The sequence below is a fragment of the Molossus molossus genome, unplaced genomic scaffold (genome assembly GCF_014108415.1).
Source record: "Molossus molossus isolate mMolMol1 unplaced genomic scaffold, mMolMol1.p scaffold_m16_p_6, whole genome shotgun sequence".
NCBI lineage: Eukaryota > Metazoa > Chordata > Mammalia > Chiroptera > Molossidae > Molossus > Molossus molossus.
In genome coordinates, this window is record NW_023425399.1 from 50,652,713 (window position 1) to 50,672,282 (window position 19,570).

Below are 19,570 nucleotides of genomic sequence, written 5' to 3' on the forward strand. Positions count from 1 at the left end.
ATGGCCTGGTGTGCCTGTCCTCCTAGTGTAACTCTAACCAGTGTCCATTTCATGCCTAGAAGTGGCTGGTATGGATGGTAAATCATAAACATGCCACATTTAATTAAATTCTTGGGGTGTGAAGTAAATGTGTAAATAAAATAGGCATCTATAAAAGTGTGCCAGGCCAACTGCATGCTCAGAGGGAAGGCATGAGGAAGGTGCTGGTGTAGATAATCATCAACATCTGAAGGACAATAAGCCCTAGGACTGGCTGAGCCCACACACATGAGAGAGAAGAAAGAAAATATGAAGGAAGGATCCCGGTGTTAACCCATTTGTGAAGATCTGGGAACGAAGAATCAAAACTGGCCCAGGAAACTGGGAAAGAAGAGTAGCTGACAGTGAGGGCTTCAGCCCTTTGAGATCCCTGGCCGTACAGAAGGTTGGCTAGGTTGTCTCAGCCATATTCTCTGTTCACTCAGGTGTGGGGCTGTAGGTGAGGTTGGCTGGGTTTAAACACTGCAGAGGCTTCATCAAGACAGTACATGGGCAAGAAGAGGGGCAAACAGATTATGTGTGTGTGTATGAGTACAGGGTTATAATGATGAATCAGAGTAGGTTGGACGGGACAGAAAGGAAGATTCTGTGGGATTAGGGTGTGGGTAGGTAATTAGACAATAAAAGGTGTTAGGCCAATGGATTGGAGGGTCAATGTTAGGAAACAGTTTCTGGAGCCTTGATGCTAAAGTAAGTGAGCTAGAGATATCATAGGGAGGAATATTAAAAATAGAGGTTTTGCCCTGGCCGGTTTGGCTCAGCAGTTAGAGCCTTGGCCTGCGGTCCAGAGAGACCTGGGTTTGGTTCCTGCTAAGGGCACGTACCTCGGTTGCAGTTTGTCCCCGACCCTGGTTGGTCGTGCAGGTGGCAGCCACTCGTGTCCCTTTACACGTTTGATGTTTCACTTTCTCTCTCTCTCTCTCTCTCTCTCTCTCTCTCTCTGTCTCTCTCTCTCTTCCTTTCTCTCCCTCCCACTCTATCTGAACAAAAAATGGAAAAGTGTCCTTGGGTGAGGATAAAAAAAAAATAAAAAAATAGAGGTTTCAGAACTGGCACAGTTAAAGCTTTCCTGAACATCTGTTTCTTCATTTATGAAGTGGGCATCATAATTTATTCCTGCATGGCTTAGTGAGATAATTACCCAGGGTAATATATGTGGAAGTACACAGTGCAGTGCAAGTAAATATTTTATTCCTTCCTTTACTAAATCTAAAATAAAAACTATTATTTTTTCACATATGATATCGTGTCCTCATATGCTATATTAAAATACCCCCCAATAGAGTTTGGGGTAAAAAAGATCTGTCTAAAAATGAACATAACAGTCTGAGGAATTGGGTAGACCCAGAGATGTGAAAGTAGGGTACAGACTGACAACCCTCAGAAGAGTTGGGGTGGGAGGAGGGAAGAGATAAACCACAGAACTTATATACATGCACGCATAACCAATGGACACAGCAAAAAAGCCAGGTATGGAGTGGGGGGGATAGGGAGGAGGGTGTCAATGGGGAAAAAAAAAGGAGAAACATCTGTAACAAAAATAAATTAATAAAAAATTTAAAAAGAAATAAAGAAAAAATTAATATTTATCTACTTTTGTACTTTAGATATTTTAAAATGTTTCACTCTTCAGTGATAAAAGTTTCATCTATTTCTAATTCTCAGTGTCTCCCTCCCCCCACCCTGAAAAATACCTTTAAGTTTTTAGAATTGTATCCCTTCAACGTAGCACTCATACAGTTTGCTTTATTTACTATTTCTTTGCTAGCTTTATTATCTTAGGAGCAAGGAATTTTATCATAATTTCATTCTCATATTCATTTAACAATATTTCACCATATTTAAGAATATAATGAAATATTTGAGGTTACTGAGACCCAGCCCTGTAAATCAAGCAAATGTATTTCCCTTCTTTGAATTCAGTATTGTTGTTGTTGTTTTATTATGCATAGAGACTGTTGCATTTGAGAAGAATAATATGGGACTGACCCCCAGTTCTTGAAAGGACAGGCACCATTTTTCTGTATGTGCCACACTGCACACACCATGGCAAACTGACAGTAAGTGTGAATGCCCCACCAGGTTTCAGTTGGATGAACTTGTAAAAGCAAAACACCAGTAACTTTGGTTCTTCTCCCAAAGTTAGGTAGACACAAGAGTTTTTAAGAAACAGTGGAGACTATTGCTGTTAAAAAGAAGAATCATGAGCTAACAATTTCTGTGAGCATTTGAAGATCATACACTATTCTGATTTTATATGTGACACATGGGTTCACTTCTGTTAGAGCTAGATGGAAAATGATTACTCAGTGCTAACAGTGATGGCTTTCCCAACCTGGACTGTCGAAATCTATGATTTTACCCTGGAAATAATGCACACTTTCATATAAGGTGGACTTTGTCGTCAGCCTGATGCACTGACAGATTATTTAAAGAAATACTCAAAACCCTCACACCTCTCATTTTTAGGTGGTTTCCCCACATGGTGACATCACAGCCTAGACCTTGAATAATCAGTTGATGGGCATGAATGTCACCCTGTTAAGGAGAGGTAAAATTTTTTCTGATCCAATTCACAGGCATGACTGGTGAGAAAAACAAGAGAATGTTTCATGCTCTTTCATTCTCACACTTAGTGGCACACAGTTTATTTAAGGCAGGAGTAGAAGGTAATGGTTTCACATTCACTTGTGCACACTTCTGCTGCACCAGGTAAGGCTGCAGTAAATAGCCATTATGCCATTTACCCACGAGCACGTGAAAACTGCCAAAGTACAATGAAAACTGCAACACTGACCTGTCATGGCATAAACATTCATGTCATTTCATAATGTCAATAATGGGTGGGTCAGTGTCAGTCCAGATTCACCAGCTTTGCAGAGAACCTTAACTGTGCAAACAGTGACTCTTCATGTCTTATGCAGGCAGAGGCTGCTCACTGGTTGGGAGAGAAGGAAGAAAAGGACGCGTTCTTGTGAAAGCAAGGAGTGGCCACTCTCCTCTTACTTAAACATTTTGTTGAACAAGATGAAAATCTTTACAAATGGTTGAAATAAATATATATAAAGCTGATTTCTGATTATCAGCCAAGGGAGTGGAGATAATAAAAACCTTATAAATTGTGCTATTCATTTGAATGATTCTGAGCAAAGCGTGTTTCTGATACAAGTAGCCGCATTTAGAAATGTCATAATCACTCACACTGCATTCCTACTGCATTCTTCTGACATTAGCTGGAAAGTAGCATGGCCAGAAAGTATCAGTACAGTTAAACCTAAAAAGGCCAGAAAGGCATCCATTCACCAGCCAAGGGTTTGCCACCAGACTCAGGACTTCTATGCAGACAAAAGCACTGGAGCAGTGCTGGCAACCCTGATTCTCTAAGTAATGTTTTGGTTTGCTTATTTGTATCATACTAAAGACATTTTAAAAGATGCCAAAATGGTGACTGTAATGCTTCTTTAAAAAATGAATAAATCAGAAGATGTTAATACAGTTGGAGTAAATACAATTGGAAAAAAATGACAGAAAAATAGAAATACCTTTTATGCTATCAAAGAAAGTTTTGAGCACTTTCCTTTCTATTCAGTTCTGTTTTTAATATGTTTCCATGAGTTTACACAGAGTGTTGAGCTACTTGAGCATTTTTGTATCAGTTTACTGATGTTTCTAGCAGGCAAACAAAAGCAGATACTTTTCTTCTTTTTGCCTCTGCTTTGATTCAAATGCTGTACACCATCCCCAGTATTTATGGAACATAAAATTCAGAGTGCTGATTGAGGTGCCAACAACATTGTGCTTTAGACAGGACTTCCATGTCTGGCTCCACAATGCACGTAGTTAAAATACAGCTTTTAAAATATTGCTTGTGGCCTGGCTGGTGTGGCTCAGTTGGTTGAGCACCAACCCTTACACCAAGAGGTTGCTGATTCAATTCCCAGTCAGGGCACATGCCAGGGTTTCAGGCTCAATCCCCAGTAGGGGGTGGGAGTGTGTGGAAGTTGACCAATTGATGTTTCTATCTAGCTCTCTCTTCCTCTCTCTCTAAAAATCAATGAAAACATAAAAAAAAAAAAAATTAATGCTGCTTATGTCAGCCAGGTCTATTAGGACATCAGTACTGCCCTGGGAAAAGCACAAGACACAGAATGTGGTATTTATATTTGCAAGCCTGTGGTATGGGAGATCCATTTCTCATAAATGAAACTCTCTTGTGATTGTTGGCTGAAGCTGACAGGTCTAGGGACCCCCAGGGAGTCCTGAGGGCTACAAATTTTAAGTAGAAGCAGGTAGTTTACAAACTCTACCTTATACACATTTTTAAAAAATTAAAAACATGAGATTTCTCAAGCTAGCAGGCATCTGAAGTAACTTGAAGCCTTTAGAAAAAAAAATGTGTTTATTCACCTACCTATCAAGATAGATAACATATTTGCATATTTCATATATTTAAGTATATTATAGATTTTATTTTCTACTTTATATAGTAGTATATATGTGCTTTGCTTTGAATACTGTACTTCTCTATATAATAAACACTCTTGAAAATTATAATTTTATTGTGCTATGAACTAAATGTTTGTGTCCTTCCCCTCACAATTCATGTTAAAACCCTGACTTCTATTTTGATGGTATTTGGAAATGGAGCCTTTAGGAAGTAATTAGGGTTAGATGGGTAATGAGGGTGGGGCTCTCATGATGAGATTAGTGGCCTTCTAAAAAGAGGAATCTCTTACTGGGAAAAGACCATGTGGGAACATAGAGAGGAGGTCATCTGCAAAGTAGGAAGAAGGCCCTCACCAGAAGCAAATCATCCAGCACCTTGATTATAGACTTCCTGGCTTCCAAAACTGTGACAAAATAAATATCTGTTGTTTAAACTGTGGTATTGTGATGGCAGCTTGAGCTGACTTTGCATCACTCACAGAACACTAGCCCTGGGTAATGACTAAGATATATGTGACACTGCTGAGCAGCAGCAGCTAATGAAGACATTCTCCACCCATTTTCTGGGTCCCATTTATTAACCTTCAAGCTTATTTCAGGCCTTAATTTAGGCTAGGTCCATTTGCATGGCTAACTACATTTCTGATGGAAAACTATATGAAGTATTCTGAGTCCAGACTGCCTGAGATCACATTCTAGCTATGTCATTTAGTAGCTGTCTGACCATTAGCAACTGACTTTATTTCTTTGAACCTCAGTTTCCTCTTCCAAATAAGTCATATCTCAACACAGACAGGAGTAAATCTTAGAAGACAATATCAGGACTCTCACAAATGAATCTTCTCCTCTGGTATCTAATGGGAAAGACTATGACTCTGAAACAATCATTCATTTGACCCAGCAGTAAGAATGCTTCCTTGGATAACACATACAAACTTCGCAGGCCAGAAAGGAGTGGCAAGAGAGATTCAAGGTGATGAAAAGCAATGACCTACAACCAAGATCACTCTGTCCTGCAAAGCTATCATTTAGAATCGATGGACATATCAAGAGTTTCCCAGACAAGAAAAAGCTAAAAAAATTCATCACCACCAAACCAGTATTATATGAAATGTGAAAGGGTCTTGAAGGTGAAGAAGAACAGAAATATGAACAATAAAATGGCAATTAATACATCTCTATCAACAATTGAATCCACAAACAAAACGAGTAAGCAGAACAGAAACAGACTCATAGATACAGAGACCTTTTTGTTGCTTGCCAGATGGGTGGGAGCTGGGGGGATGGGTGAAAAAGATGAAGTAATTAAGAAGTACAAATTGGTTGTTAGAGTGATGAACCTCAAAGAAAAGGGGGGGTGGGAGGGCGGGATGAGGTAAACCAAAGAACTTCTATGCATATATACATAAACAATGGACACCAATAATAGTGTGGGGAAAGGGGTGTGGAATTGGGGAGGAGGGGGTTAATGGGGAAAAAAGGGGGGACACATCTGTAATACATTCAACAGTAAAGATGAGTTTTAAAAAAATCTCTTAAGAACAAATCTTATTTGCTTTTTCAAGTCAAATGTAGATTAATCACTAGTAGTGCATTGCCATTTGTCTTCTGGTCAGAGAGGTGCAAAGACCTGTGGAGCTGTCCGTTGCCATTAAAGGTAATAAAATACAAAGGACATTAAAATAAGATGAGTACCAGCAGCTTTATAATAATTATCATTAGATGCATACTTCTGATATATATAGATATAGAAGTTTTATTAAAACTTCATTAGAGTTTTACCTGAGTTTATATTTATTCTACTATAAATTATGACTGTTCTTCAGTAAATATTTACTTTGACAAAATTATGTTCAATGCTCATTCAGAAGTCATAGCATTAAGCATATAATATTTGTTTTCCAAGTCTCAAGGGTTCTTTATCCCAGATATGTGAATGGTCCTTTGCCCCAGATTCATGGTCAGGGTCTCAGATGCTCTGTGGTTTTCAAGTGAGGCTAGTGAGCATTCAGGGCCCTATTCCTTTCCTCTCAGACACTTCTTCCTTGGGATGTGGAAAAAGAGTAGATTCCTTTGCCAGAAGCAGAGCTGCTTGTGAATGGAAATCTACCTGGAAAATGAGTTGCTGACACATGGTATTTATCGCCCAGAGCATGACAAAGACACATGGCAATATAACAGAATAGGTTAATCAACAAACTCAATACTTAGGTGATGCTAATAAGATGAAGGAAAAAGAGTTAGGAAAAAAATAATGAGATACAACTAGGGGAGTCATCAGTATCTCAAATATATATGGAGATGTCCAGAACTGGTTGTAAGCTCATCAGCAGTAATGAAAAGAGGGAGTCACAATCAGCAACATGACTCACAGTGTCCAAGTGGTAAAAATAGTCCATGGACTCATGAGAAGCTCATCTATTTCTGTCCCTGAGATGAGATGTAAAGTTCCAACTGAAACAATATTGTACTGCAGCAACATAGCCTAAAAACACTCTGCTAGGAATGCTTCCCTCCCCACAACATAGAACTCCAATCTCTCTTATCCTGCTCTAGATTTCCATTACTCTCATTAGCACAACTCACTTATTAAATAAATACATGATCTATTTTCATCTTTAGGTAGAGCATAAGCATCACAAGAACAGAGGGTTCTTTTGACTGGTTCCCTGATGTACAGCTCTGAGAATGATGCCTGATACAGAGCATGTGTTCAGTGCACATTTGTTAAATGATTGGATTAGATTAATTTTATTTCATTGGGTCTGTTTTTGAGAAAGGAGATCTGTAGGATTCATCAAAAGCAAACATTTTTGGTGTTTGCTTGTTTCAGTGCAATGTTGATTTTGACATATCTAGTAAAAATAAAGATGCATATATGTAAAGGGTCCATATAAATATTAAAAATGTTTTAAAAAGCACATCAAAAGAAAATATGGAAAGGTGAAAATTGAGACAAAGTAGAGACATCTATGTACACTGGACTTGGTCACTCTCAGGTCATCTGTGGGCTGACCAGTCCTAACTTTGGTTCTAAATCTCTATCTATGGATATAAAGGTATTTGAGGGTTTGGTTAATCTTTTTTTCTGTTGTAAAGCATACAAATTATTAGTTTTCAACTTTCTCCAGAGTAGATGTAAATTTGAACTCTGTAGTTCATGAGGACTAGCTTTTACTTCAAAGAAGTAAAAGAAGGCCAGTGGGCCTGGAGCACAGAAAGTTGGGGGAGGCAAGAGTTGAGGAGTTGGCTTATGCCGGGTCTTGTAGTTATACCAAGACCTTTTGTCTGTATCCAGAGGCAGTGTCCCTGATGTAATTACACAAGAGTCTTAGAAGATCAATTGTATTCCTGAGAGACCCCTATAGCCACTGCACTGACCAAGAAAGGGTGTGTGGGAAGAGCTAGAATATAATTGAAGTGGCATGGGTGAAAAATGATATCAGCTTTGACTAGGGTGACAGGTAAGATGGATGGAAGAAGGTTAAGAGATTAAAACAACAGCAACAATAAAAAAAATGTTAATAGAGGACAAATGGAAAATTAAAATGAAGGAGGATAACATTTCAAAAGCCCAATGAAGAAAAAGGTGGGTGAAATAAAATAAATTTAAAATAAATATTAAAACATAGAACCAACAAAATTAAGAAGAAAATCTAGATGTTAAAGATTGTATTATAAAGTAAAGCCAAAACCAAATGAGCAACAAGTATAAAACAAAAGTAGGAATTGGAAACTAAATGAATACAATACTTCAAAGTGATAAAACATATATGATTGCTCAAACTCCCAGTCCCACATCCACCTCTGGCACACATTGGAATAATTGTGAGAACTGAAGGAAAAGGAAATAAATAGAGGTATAAGTAAGGAGCCTAAAGACTAAAGAAAGGGTTTCACTCTCAGGTCAGTAAGAAGTAAAAACCAACTGCCTGGATGACAATAGAATGCTTTCATAGTCATTTAAAAAAGTAACATTGCATCATTGTCCTTGTGTTGAGCCCTTCTCACCTAGCTTGCAGGTGAGTGCCAAATCTGAATGTGCACTGCTTATACCACCCTGGTGACTCCTGGAGAAACCACCCCACTCAACTCAGAGGGGATTCTATCTGGGTTAGGGAAAACCTAGGTGTCCTCTTAGAGGACATGCATACAGATTCACTCACAAACACTCATTGAGCAAAGGGACAGCATTTTTTTTTTTTATGAATTTTTATTTATTTTTTTGTTACAGATATTTTACCTTTTTACCCCATTGGCACCCCCCACCCCACCCCCCCTCCACCCCATACCCGGCTTAGTTGTCCATGTCCATTGGTCATGCATACATGCATATAAGTTCTGTGGTTTATCTCTTCCCACACCCCACCCCCCATCCCCTCTTCTGAGGGATGAGGGACAGCATCTTAAAAGGTGCCAGAGATATTTGGGGAAGGGCTGAATTGTGTGTATTCAGGGTGAGGTTTGTCCCAGTGTCGAGCCCACCTCATGCACAGCCTGCACTAAATCAGAATATGCATCAATATGATGAACATCACTTCCCCCTCACCTGTTCCCATGACTCCCTGAGATCTGCCTCATCTACTCAGCTGAATCTTCAGTAAGACAGAAGACAGAACTGTGGAAACCCAGGCATTCTCCTTTTTTTTTAACTTTTAAAAATGTTTCATTTATTTATTTTTTATGTTAATTCTCACCCTCACCCAAGGCTATATTTCCATTGATGTATAGATAGAGTGAAAGGAAGGGAGGGAGGGAGGGAGAGAGAGAGAGAGAGGTGAAAAAGATACATCAATTGATTGCCTCCTGCATGACCTTGACTGGGGCCAGGGATCAAACCTGCAACCCAGGTACATGCCCTTGACTGGGAATCAACCCAGCAACCCTCAGTCCATAGGCTGGACACTTTTTTTTTTTTAATTTCTATATTTCTTTTTTGTCATTTTAATTTTTTCTATTTATTTGTTTTTGTTACAGATGTTTCTCATTTTCCCCCCCCATTGACACCCTCTTCCCCTTCCCCACCTGCCTCATCCCCAGCTTTGTTGTCTATGTACATTGGTCATGCATACATGCACGTAAATTCTGTGATTTATCTCTTCCCCCCAATCCCTCCTCCTCTGAGGCTTGTCAATCTGTATCCCACCTCTATGTCTCTGAGTTAATTTTGTTCATCAGTTTGTTTAGTTCCTATATTCCACAAATAAGTGAGATCATGTGATATTTGTCTTTCTCTGCTTGGCATGTTTTGCTTAGCATAATACTCTCCAGGTCCTTCCATGTCATCTCAAAGGATAAGAGATATTTCTTTCTTATAGCTGCATAGTATTCCATTGCGTACATGTACCACAGGTTTTTAATCCACTCATCTACTGATGGACACTTGGGTTGTTTCCAGATTTTAGCGATTGTAAATAGTGCTGCTACAAACATGGGAGTACATATATTCTTTCTGATTGGTGTTTCAGGTTTCTTAGGGTATATTCCTAGAAGTGGGTCAAATGGCAGTTCAATTTTTAACTTTTTGAGGTAACACTATAATGTTTTTCACAGTGGCTGCACCAGTTTGCATTCCCATGAGCAGTGTACTCGAGTCCCCTTTTCTCCACACCCTAACCAACACTTGTTATTTGATGATTTGTTGACACTCTTAACCACTGAGCCAAACTAGCCAAGGCCCAGACATACTCTTAAAGAGACTGCACACAGATTCATTTGTCCACAAATACCCGTGCTGTTGGCAGCCAGTCTTCAGTCACAGGGTGGACTCTCCAGGTGTCTCAGGGTCCAGCATAGGAAGCTATCAACTGCAAATCACCCTGTAGCTCTTATCAGGTGACCTGGGCCTGGACACAGGCAGCAGCTGACCTTGGCCTAAATGAGAGGCCCTCCCAAGAGTCCCCAGAACCAACACATGATGGCTGGCTTCAGACCACAACAGAGTACTACCTGATTAGCTCCACAAACAATATCCAAATGGGGTTCTTGGCAGGCATGAGAACCCTGCTGGATTGAATTCCTCTCAGTGGTCAGCTTCTGCTGAGGTCATGGCCAATCCTCTCAGCCAGTCAGCATTAGTTTCAACCCCACCCAACAACAATAAAGGCTCAATTACAGTAGGAGGGAACACATAACCCATACAAGAGATACTCCTATAGCACCCCTCTCAAGTGATCAGAGGGCCAGTAGGGGATTTAAACACCCCACTGACATTAACTGACAGATCTTCCAGGCAGAAAATCAATGAGGAAACAGCAGCCTCAAATGCCACATTAGACCAGATAGATTTAATGTATATATTTTAGAGCATTTAACCCCAAAGCAGTAGAATATACATTTTTATAAAATGTACATGTAACATTTCCAGGATAGACTGCATGTTAGGCCACAAAACAAATCTCAATAAATTTAAGAAGATTAAGATCATATTAACCATCTCCAACCACAATGTTATAAAAGTAGAAATCAATTACAAGAAAAAACAAACAAACTGAAAAATGCACAAACACATGGAGGCTAAATAACTTGTTACTTAACAATGAATAGGTTAACCATGAGGTCAAGGAAGAAACAAAATATATCTTGACAAATTAAAATGGGAACACAGAAACCCAAACTATATGGGGCACAGCAAAAGCAGTTCTAAGAGGAAAATTCATAGCAATACAGGCCTATTTCAAGAAACAAGAAAATTCTTAGGTAAAAAATCTAAACTTACACATAAAGGATCTAGAAAAAGCAATAAACAAGGCTTAAAGTGAGTTGAAGAAAGGAAATAGTAAAGGTAAGAGTGGAAATAAACAAAACAGATTCTAAAAAACAATTAAGAAGTTCAATGTAACCAAGACCTGGATCTTTGAAAAGATAAACAAAATTGATAAAACTTTATTCATGCTTGTCAGGAAAAAAAGGTAGTGCAGCCAAATAAAATTAGAAATAAATGAGAAGTGACAACTGACATCACAGAAATACAAAGGATTATAAGAAAATATGAATATGCCAACACGTTGGGAAATCTGGAAGAAATAGATAAATTCCTAAAAATATACAATCTCCCAAGATTGAATCAAGAAGAACCAGAACATCTAAACAGACCAATTACAACCTATAAAATCAATCCAGTAATAAAAATTAAAATACAAAAAACAAAAATCTTGGATTGATTTGCCATTACAAGTGAGTGTACTAAACATTCAAAGAAAAATGAACACTCGTGTGCCTCACTTTTTATGAGGCCAGCATTACACTCATACCAAAACCAGACAAAGCCATTGCAGAAAAAGTAAATTATAGGCCAGTATTCCTAATGAACATAGATACAAAATATCCTCAACAAAATTTTAGAAACTTGAATTCAGCAATACATTAAAAAGATAATACACCATGATCAATGGAATTTATTCCTAGGATGCAAGGTAGGTTTAATATCAGCAAATCAGCCCTGGCCGGTTTGGCTCAGCGGATAGAGCATCGGCCTGCGGTCCGGAGAGACCCGGGTTCAGTTCCCGCTAAGGGCATGTACCTCGGTTGCAGTTTGTCCCAGGCCCTGGTTGGCTGTGCGGGTGGCAGCCACTCGATGTGTCCCTTTCACATCGATGTTTCTCTCCCCCCCCCCCCATTCTGTGCAAAAAATGGAAAAAAAGGTCCTTGGGTGAGGATAAAAAAAAAGAAAAAAAATCAACAAATCAATTATTGTTTTATACCTCATAAACAAAATGAAGAATAAAAATAGTAGTATCATATCAACAGAAGTAGAGAAATCATTTGACAAAATCCAACATCAATTTATAAAAACTCTTGGCAATGTGGTGATAGAGGGAACATACTTCAACATAATAAAGACCATATATGACAAACTCACAGCTAACATCATATATACAGAGAAAAGATAAAAGTTGTTTTTAAGGAACAAGATAAGGATGTCCACTTTCAAAATTTTAGTCAACATAATTTTGGAAGTTTTAAACTCAGCAAACATACAAGAAGAATTAATTAAAGGCATCCAAATTGGAACAGAAGAAATAAAACTGCCATTATTTGCAGATGAAATGATATAATATATAAAGAGCAATAAAGATTTGACCAATTATAAAAATTGATAAATGGATTTAGTAAAGTAGCAGGGTACAAAATTAATATTAGAAAACCAGTTGCCCTTTTATATACAGTAATAACAAACTAGCAAAAGGAGAAATTAAGAAACCAAACCCATTTACAGTTGCATGTAAAAAATACCTATGAATAATTTTAACCAAGGCAATAAGTGACCTGTACTTAGAAAATTATGACATTGGAGATAGAAATGTAAAAATATATAAATAAATGGAAATATATACCATGGTCATGGAGAGGAAGAAGCGACATCATTAAAATATCCATACTGCCTAATGAAATCAAAGATTTAATGTGATCCCTATCAAAACACCAATGGCATTTTTTCACAGAACAAAAAAACAATCTAAAAATTTATGTGGGACCACAAAAGACAATATATAGCTACAGCAATCTTGAGAAAAAAAAGAACAAAGTTGGTGATATTGCACTACCTGATATCAAACTATACTACAAGACTATAGTAATCAAATCATTGTGGCACTGAAATAGAAACTGATACATACATAGATCAATGAAACAGTAGAGTCTAGGAATAAATCCATTCTTATACAATCAATTAATACATATCAAAGTGTCAAGAACATATAATGGAGTAAAGGCAGTCTATTCAGTAAGTGGGGTGGGGAAATTGGGCAGAGACATGCAAAAAAATATATAAAAAAGTGATTCGCTAGATCACCTCCCTATACCATATGCAAGAATAAACTAAAAATGGATTTAGAACTTAAATGTAAGACCCAAAACAATAAATTCCTAGAAGAAAAAATAGGCAGTAAACTCTGATATTGCTCTTAGTATAATATATCTCCTTCAGTGAGGGAAACAAAAGAAAATATAGATAAATGGAGCTATAACAAACTAAAAAGATTATGCACAGCATAGGATACCATCAAAAACATTGAAAGACAGACTCCCAACTGGGTGAAGATAATCACCAATGACACATGGAGAAGGGGGTAATATCCAAATTTATAAAGAACATATAGAATTTATGAAACCAAACCTGGGAAGAATGTATAATTTAAAACACACACACACACACACACACACACACACACACACACCTATTTAATTAAAATTGAGCAGAAAACCTGAACAAGAATTCCTTCAAAGAAGACATACAGATGGCCAAAAGACATATGAAAATAAGCTTAATGTCACTAATAATCAGAAAATGCAAATTAAAGCCACACTCTTTTAAGTATGGTTATCATAAATAAACCAACAAATAGGAGTTGGTGAGGAAGTGGAGAAAAGGGAACTCTCATATACTTTTTTGTGAATGCACATCAGTGCACCCACCATGGAGTTTCCTCAAAAAATTAAAAATAACACTACCTTATGAACCATAAATTCTACCTCTGGGTATTTATCCAAGGAAATCCAAAACATTACTTGAAAATATACAGGTACACTTATGTTCACTAAAGCATTATTTACAATAGCCAACATATGAAAGCAACCCAAGTGCTCCTCAATAGATAATTGGATAAAGGAGATTTTGTACATACATATAATGGAGCATTGCTTGGTTATTAAAAAAATAAAATCTTACCATTTGCAACAACAGGGCTGGACCCAGAGGGAATTATACCAAGTGAAATAAGTCAGGCAGAGAAAAACAAATTCCTTATGATTTAACTTATATGTGGAATCTAAAGAAAAACAGGAACAAACAACAGAAACAGATTTATAGATACCAAGAACTGATGGTTTCCAGATGGCTTGGGGGTTGGGGTAAAATAGTTGAAGGGATTGGAAGTGCAAATTGGTAGTTACAAAATAGCCACAAGATTGTAAAGTATAACATGGAGAATATAGTCGATAGTATTTTGATAACTATGTATCATGTCAGGTGGGTAACAGACTTATTGAGGGAAATCACTTTGTAAATTATATAAATGCCTAACAACTATGCTGAACACCTGAAATTAATATAATATTGAATGTCAACTTTAATTGAAAAATAGAGAGACATTAAAAAGTTTTAAATAAATTAACATTGAATAAAAAGCACATAAATAAAATGTATAAAGAATTCCATAGTCTTGAGGTATAAATCTCTCCGGAGTAAGTATCAGTTTCTTTTGTGATGTTCCTGTGGTAAGTCCTGGCACAGACACCTGTCTCTCAGTTGACAAACTGATGGGCTACAGGCATGTTTTATTTAGCCCTTACGTATGTTTATGTGTGTTTATATGTATGTTTTTATATTTCAATTACTTGTTACTGTAAAATAAATCTGGATCTTTAGTTCTTTTTTTACTGTTCAATTTTTATTTCTCACCTTATTTAGAATGTATACTTTTATTTATATCATTAAATTATTAATATGCATTCCATAATGTACAAACTCTAGAGTTAATGTTATCACCAACCCCTTAATAACACAAGGATCTTAGAATTCTCTTCCTGTCTTATATTATTGTTCAATATTTCATTTTCTTCTCACTTTTCTAACACCAGAATTCATCATTATTATGGTCATTATTTTTGCCATAATTTTCTATAGTCGATGCTTATTGAAGATTACTCCTATTCTTCACTTACCTTATATCTTGCATACCATTTCTACTGTCTGTGATCCATTTCCTTTTGTTTGGAGGTTAGTGGTTCATTCTCTGCCTTTAGCCAAATGCATTTTCTTCTCATTTGTGAATGATATTTTCATTAGGCATAGAATTCTAAGTTAAAAGTGTTTTCTCAGGAACTTTCAAATTATTTTATATTTTTTTATGGTTTCTATGATTGTTGCTTTTGGTTTGCCTTTTTTTTTTTTTTTTTTGTCTTTTCCTCTGGTAAATATTATATTCACGCATAGTTTTACTATAAGTTGTGTAGGTATGAAATAACTTTTATATCCCTTGCAATTATGTGATTCTGAATCTGAAATTTTACATCTTATTTCTAATAAATTCTCAAATCTTTTTTGATATTGCCTCTTCCCTATTCTCAATGTTCTTTCATTAAGGAATTATCAGCTTATTCTTCTGGAATTTCTACTAGTTGATCAAGAGACATTCTCATTTTTATTGTCCTATATTTTCATCTATATTTCATATTTTTACCTTATATTGAATTCTATGTAGTATCATCAGTTCCATATTCTAGTTCATCAGTTCCTTGATCAGACACTTCAAACTTTTTTATTAACTCATTGATCATGTTTTAATTTTAATTTTTTTTCAGGAAATTCCAATGGGTCTTATTTATTTATTTTTTTTGGTAATGTATTTTTTTCTATGTGGATTTAATTCTTTCTTGCATGCTTTGAATATACTTAAAGAGACGTACTTTACCACCTGTTTCTTATTTTAACATTATATGAAGTTCTTGGGAGCCAGCTTTAACTGCTGACTCAGGCTCACAGTGGATTATTTCTTGGTAACTTAAAAATTTTGAATTGTAATTCTTCTCAGTGGAACTCTGACTATAAATTCTGGTTGCTGATTTTCTGAGGTGAAGGTGTATCTGACAGGTACCTTTAGGGATCACTCACTTGAGATTGATTTTTATGTTTGTTTCTCAGCTTAGAGGTTTTCTGGCCATGCAACAATGGAATTTAAAACCCCAGATACACAGGATATTTAATTTTCAGTAGAGAACTTTTCCCAGTCTCAAGCTAAGTAGACCTCCCTCCACCACAGGACAGTTTCTCCCTCACTGCACTGATGGGCGGAGTAATTCTATACAGGGGATGTATCATCATTTGAGGTTCCTATCTTTTTGTAGAGGTATCAGTGTCTACTGTTTTCCTCAGGAGACCCAAGTCTTTTTCTCCTCTCTTTGCATGGCCATTGAACCTCAAGTCTTGTTTACAAAAATTGGTCTCTGACCTCAAGAATAGGGAAGCATCAACTTCAGGGTCTGTATTTCACTTCCCTCTTTAATTTTAGCTCCAATTTTTTCTTACCTTTTTGTGACTTTAGCTATGCCTTTAAGTTTAAAGGAATCGTTGCTATATTATATAGCATACTTAGATGCTTTGTTGTAGGAGGTTTGGATTCTTTAAATTTTTATCCAGCCCCCAACTATCTTCCCCTTTGACAGCTGTCAGTCTCCTTTCTGTATCTACAAGACTGTTTCTTTTTTGTTTGTTAGTTTATTTTGTTCATTTGATTCTACATATAAGTGATATCATATGGTATTTATCTTTCTCTAACTAGCTTATTTCACTTAGCATAATACTCTCCAGGTCCATTGATGCTGTTCCAAAAAGTAAGATTCCCTTCATTATTACAGCTGGATAGTATCCCATTGGGTAATTGTACCACAGCCTTTATATCCACTCATCTACTGATGAGCAGTTGGGTTGTTTCCAAATCTTAGCTATTGTGAATAGCACTGCTAAGAACACATGGGTGGATATATCATTTCGAATTAGTGTTTTGGGTTTCGTTGGATATATTTCCAGAAGTAGAATCACTGGGTCATAAGGCAGTTCTATTTTAAACTTTTTGATGTGCCTCCCTACTGCATTCTACGGTGGCTAAACCAGTCTGCATTCCCACCAACAGCGCTGCTATAAACATAGGACTGCATATATGCTTTCTGATTCAGGATTTACTCCTAGGAGTGAGGTCACTGAGTCAAATGGCAGATCAATTTTAAATTTTCTGAGGAAATTTCATTATCTTTTTCATAGTGACTCCACCAGACTGCACTCCCACCAGCAGTGCACTAAGATTCCCTCCTCTCCACAATCTTGCCACCATTTATTGTTTGTTGATATATTGATGGTAGCCATTTTGACAGGTATGAGGTGATATCTTATTGTGGTTTTAATCTGCATTTCTCTGATGATTAATGATGATGGATGAGCATCTTTTCATGTCTGTGCCCTCTTTGGAGAACTGTTCATTTAAGTCCTTTGCCCATTGTATTTTGGTGTTGAGTTTTATCTACTTTATTTTATTAAAAGTATTTTTCCTTTATTAATTTTAGAGAGACAGAAAGGGAGAAGGAGAGAGAGAGAGACAGAAACATCAATGACAGAGAACATCGATTAGCCACCTCCTGCATGCCCCTCACTGGGGATTGGACCCACTGAGCCACGCTGGCCAGGCTGGTGTCGAGTTTTAAAAGTTCCTTATAAATTTTGGATATTAAGTCCTTATCAGATGTATCAGCGAATATGTTTTCCCATTCACTAGGTTGTCTTATTATTTTTGTTCTTTCTTTATGTGTTGTTTCCCTTGCCCGAAGAGATATATCAAATTATGTATATATATAGTTGAGAAAAACCTCAGAGATTTTACTGTCATATTTGCTTAGTTGTCATTTCTCTGTTCAAATTTTCTATCTCTTCATGGTTCAATTTTGAGAGAAATTCCATTGTTTCTAGAAATTTGTCCAATTTGTTGCCATATAATTGTTCATAGTATTTGTTAACAATCCTTTGTATTTCTGTGTTGTCAGTTGTTACTTCCTTCTTTTGATTCTGATTTTGTTTATTTAGGTCTTTTTTTGTTTGTTTGTTTGTTTCTTGGTGAATCTGGCTAAGGGTTCACCAATCTTGTTTATATTTTCAAAGAACCAGCTCTTTGTTTTATTGATCTTTGATTGTTCTTTTTTTAAATCAATTTAATTTAATTATTTTATTTTTTTGGTATGTATCCCCAGCTGCTAGGGCCTAGCGGGAACTGAACCCAGACTCTCTGGTTCGCAGGCTAATGCTCCAATTGCTGAGCCAAACAGGCCAGGGCTTTATTTATTTATTTATTTATTTTTAGTTTTTATGTCATTTATATCTACTGACTTTCATTATTTGTTTTTTCTGCTACTTGCTGTCCATTTGTTTGTTTGTTTGCTTTCCAGTTCTCTGACTTGTAGGGTTAGAAAGTCAATTAGGAATTTTTTTGTTTCTTGAGGTAGGTCTGAAGTGCTGAACTTCCCTCTCAGGACTATTTTTGTTGCATCATATAAATTTTGTGTTGTTTGTTTATTATCATTGGTTTTCAGGAATTTTTAAATTTCTTCCTTGATCTCCTTGTTAACCCATTTGTTGTTTAATAACATGCTATTATCCTCCTTGTGTTTGAATGTTTTTGCGTGTTTTATTGTAATCGATTTTTGGTTTCATGCCATTTTGGTCTCTTAAGATGCTTGATATGATTTCAATCTTGTTGAGTTTGTAGAGATTTACTTTATGTCCTAACATGTGGTTTATCTTTGGGAGTGTCCTGTGTGCACTTGAGAAGAATGTATATTCTGCAGCTTTGGGGTGAAATGATCTGTAAATATCAATTAAGTCTAGCTGATCTAGTTTGTCATTTAAGGACTCTATGTTCTTGTTAATTTTTTGTCTAAAAGATCTATCCAGTGGTGTCAGTGTGGTGTTAAAGTAACTCACTTTGATTGTATTGCTATTGATCTCTCCCTTGAAGTCCTCCAGAAGTTTTTGATATATTTTGGTGCTCCTGTATTTGTTGCATATATCCTCCTGTTGGATTGTTCCTTTTGATATTATGTAGTGACCTTCTTTGTCGCTTATTATGGCTCTCATTTTGAAGTCTATCTTATTAGATATAAATATTGCTACACCAGCTATTTATTTTTTTATTTCCATTTGCCTGGAGAATTTTTTTCCATCTCTCCACTTTCATCCTGTGTAAGACTTTTGTTGTGAGGTGGGTGTCTTTTTGACAGCATATATATGGGTTGTGTTTTCTTATCCAATCAGCTACCCTATATCTTTTGATATATTTATGGTCATTATTGATAAATATTTATTAGTTGCCATTTTTATTTTATGCCTGTGTTCTTCTCTCTGTCTCTATTTCTTCTTTCTACAGAAGTCCCTTTAGAATTTCTTGCAGTGTTGGTTTGGTGGTGATAAATTCCTTTAGCTTTTTTTTTTTTTTATCTGTGAAGCTCTTTGTTTCACCTTCAATTTTGAGTTATAGCCTTGCTGAATACATTAGTCTTGGATTCAGACCCTTGCCTTTCATGAATTTGCACATTTCATGGC

The 19,570-nt window shown here is 36.6% G+C and overlaps 1 protein-coding gene across 2 annotated transcripts in view; it reads left to right on the forward strand.

Moving 5' to 3' along the window:
• SYNDIG1 (synapse differentiation inducing 1) overlaps positions 1-19,570 on the forward strand; it is a 394,531-nt gene that overhangs the window by 35,641 nt on the left and 339,320 nt on the right. The window lies entirely within an intron of this gene.